The sequence below is a fragment of the Notothenia rossii genome (assembly GCF_949606895.1).
Source record: "Notothenia rossii genome assembly, chromosome: 3".
NCBI lineage: Eukaryota > Metazoa > Chordata > Actinopteri > Perciformes > Nototheniidae > Notothenia > Notothenia rossii.
This window is the reverse complement of record NC_136901.1, coordinates 45390743-45399021: the sequence shown is the minus strand read 5'-3', so window position 1 is coordinate 45399021 and position 8279 is coordinate 45390743. Positions and strand designations below refer to the sequence as shown.

At 39.4% G+C, this 8279-nt stretch overlaps 2 long non-coding RNA genes across 3 annotated transcripts; both read right to left on the bottom strand.

Annotated features, from left to right (window-relative positions):
• Positions 1 to 260: 260 nt before the first annotated feature.
• On the bottom strand, positions 261 to 2234 carry LOC307033279. Of its 2 annotated transcripts, XR_013806448.1 has the most exons (4): positions 2048 to 2234; positions 1721 to 1788; positions 1176 to 1219; positions 261 to 292 (listed from the first exon to the last, which is right to left on the bottom strand). It is a non-coding gene; the product is annotated as an uncharacterized lncRNA (long non-coding RNA). The 2 variants fall into 2 exon arrangements; XR_013806449.1 differs by having other exon boundaries at positions 262 to 292; positions 1176 to 1788; positions 2048 to 2222.
• Positions 2235 to 2589: 355 nt separating this feature from the next.
• On the bottom strand, positions 2590 to 6956 carry LOC307031972. The gene is made up of 4 exons (XR_013806128.1): positions 6902 to 6956; positions 5186 to 5380; positions 3662 to 3822; positions 2590 to 2836 (listed from the first exon to the last, which is right to left on the bottom strand). It is a non-coding gene; the product is annotated as an uncharacterized lncRNA (long non-coding RNA).
• Positions 6957 to 8279: the final 1323 nt, after the last annotated feature.

The following is an 8279-nucleotide window of genomic DNA, read 5'->3' as shown; positions in this document are numbered from 1 at the left end:
AGCCCTGCCGATGTGATATAATGTATAGGACCTTTTTCCTCATGGGTGTCATTCACAACAGACCAATCATGACAGTTTTAGAGAATGAGTTTGTATGGATACACTTAAAACATATTTGTATTTGTCTTGGCTTCAGCTCACTGATAACATAAGAACACAAATAGGCACAACACTTACATAGATGTTTTTTTTAATATGTATTTTATTACTCCAAAATAGAAAAAAAAAAGTCAGCCATATTTAACTGGAAAAGTTTTCCTTTGGCTCCCGGGAATTTTTCCACTTCGCCCCACTGTAAAACAGAAACAGTCAATCAATCAATCAATCAATGTTTATTTATATAGCCCAATATCACAAATGTTACATTTGTCTCAATGGACTTCACAGTTTGTACAGAATATCAGTATGACAATACTGACACAGCAAAAAGTATTACTTTTTGGAATATGTAGTTCTACAGTATGTTGACAATGCTATTTCAAATGAGAAGATATACTAAGTCACTCAAAAATATCATGATGAAAGTGCAGTATAATGTATATATTTATATATAACACGTACATCATATATAATACAAGGTACATTTTTTATTTCAAAGTCAATGTTTCATTTGACCAATTCTTTGAATTTGCTGTCTTATCAATGCCCAAACATACAGCACTAAACTTAGACAACTGCCTGCAAGACTGCACACAGAAATAATACTACTTATTACTACTAACTATACTTATAGTATAATTGTTAAGAACAAATGTAACAAGTCAGTAATTACAAAAGAGATCAAATACCATCCAGCCTCACATATCAATCATTTAACCTTTAGTGATATTGATCAATGATAAACTCTATTGTATATTTTAATTTCTATTTCAATGTAGGCTACTTCCCTGCTTATGTGTTACAATCAGACAGCGTTTCTAGGGCGCGATGTCTGAATGACGAAGGGCAGAGAACTCGGATGTCTTACTTTATGGCGCAAACGTCTGATAGAGCCATTGATGACATGGCTCCCCACCCCCATGTGATCAACTAAATTCAATTTACTGCTGAGGAACCCAAAATGTTTAAGTTAGTGATCTCAGGGTTGATGAAGTTGGTTGGTAAGACTACTTTGTGGCCCCTGTTCTGCCAGACCCATCAGCTACACTGAAGGAAACTTCAGATTAGATACATACCATCCAGAGCAAGACTGCCACTGCACCAACACCTCGGTATGGCCCTGAGTAAAGAAACACAGATTTTAGGTAAACTTCATTTTTTTCAAATGTCATACATGTAAATACAAAAAGTCCAGTGAAATCAAATGATAATTTGAAATAATAGTAGGTACGATTAACTCAAACATATGAAGGACTGTAACATAGTCAATAGCATTTTCCCCATCAGTTTAATATTTTGGAATACTATTATTATTTAAAAAAATATTTGTACTGCCAAGAATAGGAATTCACCTACAAAGGATTACAAGAAAAAATGTAATATACAAATAAATGGCTGGACATGATGCATTAATGCGACATGAAGCATTACACAAGTACCTCAACCTTAAATTAATAATAAATTATTGTTACTGTAATTTCAATATTTACATTAGCAGTCATGCTTAAGACTGAAACACTCCTTTTAAACAAAGTATACGAAAATCCAATAAGATAAGACTTGGTTCCACGGAAACATTATTGTCATTGTTTATTTATTTAAAAATATTTTCTAAACAAACCTCCCTGATTCGTTCCCTCAGTAGTTTTTTGTAGGGGAAAGTGTCTGACCCTTGATGAATGGGACATTCTGCAAGGAATTAAAAGATGGTAATAAGTTGAAGTTCAGCAATAACCTCCTAAACATTGCCTAACATCACATTGGGCTCAATTAAACTGTTCAAAATGGCAGAGACTTTTGATACTGCAAAGTCTTAAACAAAACAAAAGGTGGTGTATTCTAATTGTACCGATGATTGTTTTCTCTCTCTTTAACTCATTCAATGTGCAAAATCAAACACAGTTTCAGTCGATGTAAATAAGATAATTACTAATTAACCCGCACATACCATTAATTGCCACTTTATTCCTCGTTGGTCTTCTTTTCTGTGAGGAAGACACTGAGGAGAGAGCAGGAGTCAGCCCGGAGGAGAGAGCAGGAGTCAGCCCGGAGGAGAGAGCAGGAGTCAGCCCGGAGGAGAGGGCAGGAGTCAGGCCGGAGGAGAGAGCAGGAGTCAGCCCGGAGGAGAGAGCAGGAGTCAGGCCGGAGGAGAGAGCAGGAGTCAGCCCGGAGGAGAGAGCAGGAGTCAGGCCGGAGGAGAGAGCAGGAGTCAGGCCGGAGGAGAGAGCAGGAGTCAGCCCGGAGGAGAGAGCAGGAGTCAGCCCGGAGGAGAGAGCAGGAGTCAGGCCGGAGGAGAGAGCAGGAGTCAGCCCGGAGGAGAGAGCAGGAGTCAGCCCGGAGGAGAGAGCAGGAGTCAGGCCGGAGGAGAGAGCAGGAGTCAGCCCGGAGGAGAGAGCAGGAGTCAGGCCGGAGGAGAGAGCAGGAGTCAGGCCGGAGGAGAGAGCAGGAGTCAGCCCGGAGGAGAGAGCAGGAGTCAGGCCGGAGGAGAGAGCAGGAGTCAGGCCGGAGGAGAGAGCAGGAGTCAGGCCGGAGGAGAGAGCAGGAGTCAGCCCGGAGGAGAGAGCAGGAGTCAGCCCGGAGGAGAGAGCAGGAGTCAGGCCGGAGGACACAGGAGTGAGGAAGAGAGTGAACTCAGTGTCAGTCTCGGTGGTAAGAGGTACAGACAAGTCTGATCCTGGGTCTGCGGCCATTTCTGCCTGTGTGGTACAAGGGCCCTCAGGTTCAACTGCCAAAGTCACTATTGAGAAGAAAAAAAAGTAGACGCATGGTGAATAAATGACCAAGTATAATCCGCCATATACATTTATAATCTGAGTAATTACAGCTAGAAATGAAACAGCGTAACAACAGTGATTCTGTGTTACAATGGCGTTTGTTAGCAACCAGGAAATGACACCAGTAAGGACAAACAGATGAGAATGCTGCGTGGGGTCTGGGTGCCGTGTTGGCGGGACGTTGGGGGGCTCGCTGCTCCGCCCTTTGAGGCTCGAGGAGCAGACAGTGTGAGCTGGATTACTGGTGTTGTTTCCTGGTTGCTGTGTGGGGTCTGCGAGACAGCGAGGAACTCAGCCTGAGCGCACACACACACACACACACTCACAGCCAGGCTGTGAGTGTGTGTGCGTGTGTGCGTGAGGAGATCCGCGGAGCCTCGGCTGAGAAAAGATAAGGCTGAGTGAGTGTGTGTGTGTGAGCCGGTACGTCACTATGCCCGTTACGTCACTATACTCAGGAAGAAAAAAATTGAAAAAGAGCAGCATAGACAGGTATTTTCTGTGTTAGAGTTTTACTCGCTACAGGGTGTACTTTGAGGGTTTGTGACTCTGCAGACCGTTTACATGCAGGAAAAGCTTCATAACACACAAGGGGACGGGTAATAACCAGAAAAGCATGACATGGGCCCTTTAACTGACAAAACAAGACATAACGACATATTTGTACTACTTGGTAAACAGTGATTCACATTTTTTTACATTTAAAACCAGATAACTGAGCAACTAATTTACAAAACATGTTAACAGATAAATTGCTGAAATATAGCATGCAGATTTGTATACTTTACCATTAATTAGGCTTTCGTAAATCCTCTTTATGGTAACAAGTGCATTGTTACCATCTTCTGTCTCGATTTGCCATGGACAGATGCAATCGGCAAAAACCATTTGTGCCTCTCTTGGCAAGAAGGAGGATGGGACGCCGATCTAACATTTTCCATTTGTGAAGCTGGAACACAATGGACACAAAAAAACAAGAAATATTATGTACACAACAGTTCTAAACATTTTCACACACCTAAAGCCATTATAACTCCATTTATTTTGCATAAGTGAAAAATGCACTGATGTGATACGTGTGCACATTGAGGAAGGCACCCCACAATTAACCAGGTGTGATTTTAGACCCCTTTTAGGGGAGCCCCTAAAAAAGAACTGTAAAAAAAAAAGAAGTTTATCGAGCTCGGGTTCACTTTGAGTTTTTTTTACATGGGCATAGTTATTTTTATATGGGTTAGGGATGCCAGCGATTATTCTATTTTTCGAATATTCGTTACAGTCTCCATAATCGAAAATTATTTTTAAAATTCGATTTTATTTATATATATTTTTATTATTATTTATGTATTTCTTTTTTTTCCTGGCTTAGTTTCAATTCGGCGGCGAATAATCAATTAATATTCGCCAGGGCTGTCCGATTTTGATCATGGTCAGTTTCTGGCATGCCTAATATTTGTCCATTTAATTCTCACATTCAAATATCTGAATAAGCTACATTTAGCTTTGAAACATGTCAGCAAGCTATAACCTATATCATTTCAGGTTCAAAGTTCCGCATTAACAGCACTTCAGATGTAAAGCTGGTGTTACAGGGGAATTTTTAAATGACTGTTCGAACACGGCTCAAAGTCAGAGACTCTGGTAAGCTTAATGAAAGTGCTTTTAAGGGCCTCTTTATTAATACTAACTCTTTCCAGGTCTTGATTGTCTTTCAAGCACTATATTAATATGGGCTGGTTTTGATTCTGTGACATTCTTGGTTTTACCATTTATTCAAAAATGTATATGATATTTCATTTATTTTACTTTTGGAAACCATAGTCACATAATTATGTGTTTTCCATACCATGAAGTTCCAAAATAAAATATAAAACACCAAAATGCAGGTTTTTTTGTAAGATATAATTAGAAAAACATGTACATTGAAGCTCTGATTCTAGGAATTACCACTGGCCTGAACTATGTTACTTCTGGTTAAGAAATAATGTTTTACTAAAACTGGGTGCTTGCAAGTACAAACACTATCTAACATCAGTTCGAAAAAATGTGTTATGCCTTTACAGCTTTAAATACAACGGTGACAACAATTTTGCTTAACACATTACATGAAGTGCAGTAATCGTGCACTAGTCTGTACTTCTCACATAAACTTACTTAAGAAATTAGGATTATTTTTAAAAAGTAAATGAGGGCGACTGTTGGAAAGTATAAATCAATTCAGTAATTTAACAATTTGTATAAAAAGATTAAGATCAGGGATTATTTACACACTTTTTTATGATAACTGACATCTGCAAGAGAAAAAAGCTTACCAGTAAATGTGTCGAGTCATACACTTTGTTGACACTGTGGTTTTTCTGTTGCGTGGCCTTCCACTCCTGTGCAACCTTTTCTTTTTGCTTGGAGAGTTTCTCTTTGTAGGGTTGGATGGCACCACATTGTTTGCATTTTTTACTTGCTACTCCTATGCTTTGCCTGCATGTCTGGCACACTTTTTGAGTAGGCATCTGTAACAGAAACACAGATAATGTCAGGGAATACCAAAAATAAGAATACTATACTACAAATGTTTACAGGATTCATGTATTTTATTATATCGTGAAAAATCTTGTTAAAACAATGAACTCATGTTTTTTTATCTTTTAGATAGGATGAACAAAAATCACAAGAGTAAGGAAAACAATGTTATACAGAGTCAGTCACATGTTTAAATTGACTGTTATGGACAACCCTAATCTGTAAATATCTGGTTGATCCAAAAGTTGATGCTCCATCATCACAGAAAATAATACTAAAATCATCATTAGCAGGGGTGTATTGCTAATTCTATAAGTTCTGCACGTGTGCACGCGCAGTTGTGGCTTGTTTTGAAGCTTATGTAACTACTGTCAATTAACACTCCAGCCAGAATCAACAAAGAATGGTCATTTATTAAGTCTGCATTATTGAATAAATGTGTGATTCTTACAGTAAATGCTGCACACAGCTGCGTGATAGTTAAGTGATCAGTGAAGGACCTTTATAAACTAACTCCCTCCTGCTGAGGTACAAAGGTTACTATATAAAAAGTGTGCACATGTATTTAGTATCCTATCCATGTGAATATGTTTTAAGTGGGGGTGGACCTCATGTCCTCTAGGGGGGTCCGGAGGCCCCCGTGAAGTTAAATGCATCAATCTTGTGCACTTGAGGGCAAAATTAACTAAATCTATGGATACATCTGTCAACACCCATATGAAACTTAACTGTATACATTTCAATAATAAAAAAAATGATAAGAATAATACTTTTTTTAAATGTATCTTTGTGCATATTTAACTATTTACTGTTTTGTTTTTTTATGCATTTGTTGTATGTCCAATAGTATGAATTGTAATGATTTCATCGATGTTTTAGATTCATTCGATTTTTTTTAGGGTGCTGTGTGACGTTGAACCTGCGACCTGCAACCTGTGACCTATGAACCTGTATTTGTATACTACCAAAGGAGCTATTGAACCTAAGAACTTGAATTTCCGACTCCTATTGTGGAACATTACAATAATATAAAAGTGTGCCTTGGAAATATGTATTTCCATATATGGTGACCAAACTGTTTCAGACCCACTGAGATAACTTAGACTAAAGTTAACTGTGTAAACATTACATTAGGTACATTAGCCTCTTAGCCTATCCGTTATCATAGCTAGCTAGCACCAGATGCTAACAACCATCCCCGTTTTAGGTGCCGGAGCGGTGTTCCGGCAGTATTACACCCCTGGTCACTCTTCACTTAATAGATAAATAGTATTTAATATAGTTATAAAGAATGTGACGTTTGATAACATTTGGATCAACCGCATGAACCGATGGATCACATAACTTCCATGCTCACGTTAACGTTAGCTGATTCTACTTTTGGCTAATTTAGCTTTGCTATCATTATTCCTAGGTAAACATGGTAATCTTAGTCACTGTACTAGACGACAAAATAAAACAACATAATACATATCCCAAAATGAATATACTTTTGATATCTGACTACTCACGTTTATTAGCTTGTCTGGGAAATAAATGGATGTTGTCTGATGCAGTGACGAGCCCAAAACCCCGGTGAGTTAGCATTTGACCACTTCCGGTTCCCTCGCGTCAGAACCAATGAGATTTCTCCATAGGATTTGGGAAAATAGCTCGAAATAAGGTCTGTGGTCGACACAAATTTAAGAGGCGGATCACGTTTTGTTCTACGACAGAAAGCCGTGATTTTTGAAGAGTGTACGTGTCTGAAAAACGATGGTTGTTAACAGAAGTTTTCGAGGACGTTGTACGTCATTACGCCGCCTCCCGTTGATTTAAAACGCGCCCGTGGGTCGTAAAGGTATACAGGCTGACGCACCCGTTGATTGAAAACGCTGCTCTGGGTCGTATTAATGGGTCGGAAAACGAGGAAAACAATCGACCTATTTGGTCGTATTAGTTGGAGGACTTGTTGATTAAAAGTCACTTTTAAGGGCAAAAAACAGCCTCTGTCCACTTCGTTAACAAACTGATGGGCAAATGGACAAAATCGTGATTAAAGCATTTTGCGGGACACCAGCGAGCTCCAGACTAGTTGCATTGTGTCGGGGAACCTGGATAATGATAAGACCCATCATTTAAATGCCAAAAACACCATTAAAAGTCACTTTTAGGGGCAAAAAACAGCCTCTGTCCACTTCGTTAACAAACTGATAGGAAAATGGACAAAATCGTGATTAAAGCATTTTGCGGGACACCAGCGAGCTCCAGACTAGTTTCATTGTGTCGGGGACCCTGGATAATGATAAGACCCATCATTTAAATACAAAAAACACCATTAAAAGTCACTTTTAGGGGCAAAAAACAGCCTCTGTCCACTTCGTTAACAAACTGATGGGCAAATGGACAAAAGTGTGATTAAAGCATTTGCGGGACCCCAGCGAGCTCCAGACTAGTTGCATTGTGTCGGGGACCCTGGAGAACGATAAGACCCATCATTTAAATGCCAAAAACACCATTAAAAGTCACTTTTAGGGGCAAAAAACAGCCTCTGTCCACTTCGTTAACAAACTGATAGGCAAATGGACAAAATCGTGATTAAAGCATTTTGCGGGACACCAGCAAGCTCCAGACTAGTTTCATTGTGTCGGGGACCCTGGATAATGATAAGACCCATCATTTAAATGCCAAAAACACCATTAAAAGTCACTTTTAGGGGCAAAAAACAGCCTCTGTCCACTTCGTTAACAAACTGATGGGCAAATGGACAAAAGTGTGATTAAAGCATTTGCGGGACCCCAGCGAGCTCCAGACTAGTTGCATTGTGTCGGGGACCCTGGATAATGATAAGACCCAACATTTAAATGCCAAAAACACCATTAAAAGTCACTTTTAGGGGCAAAAAACAGC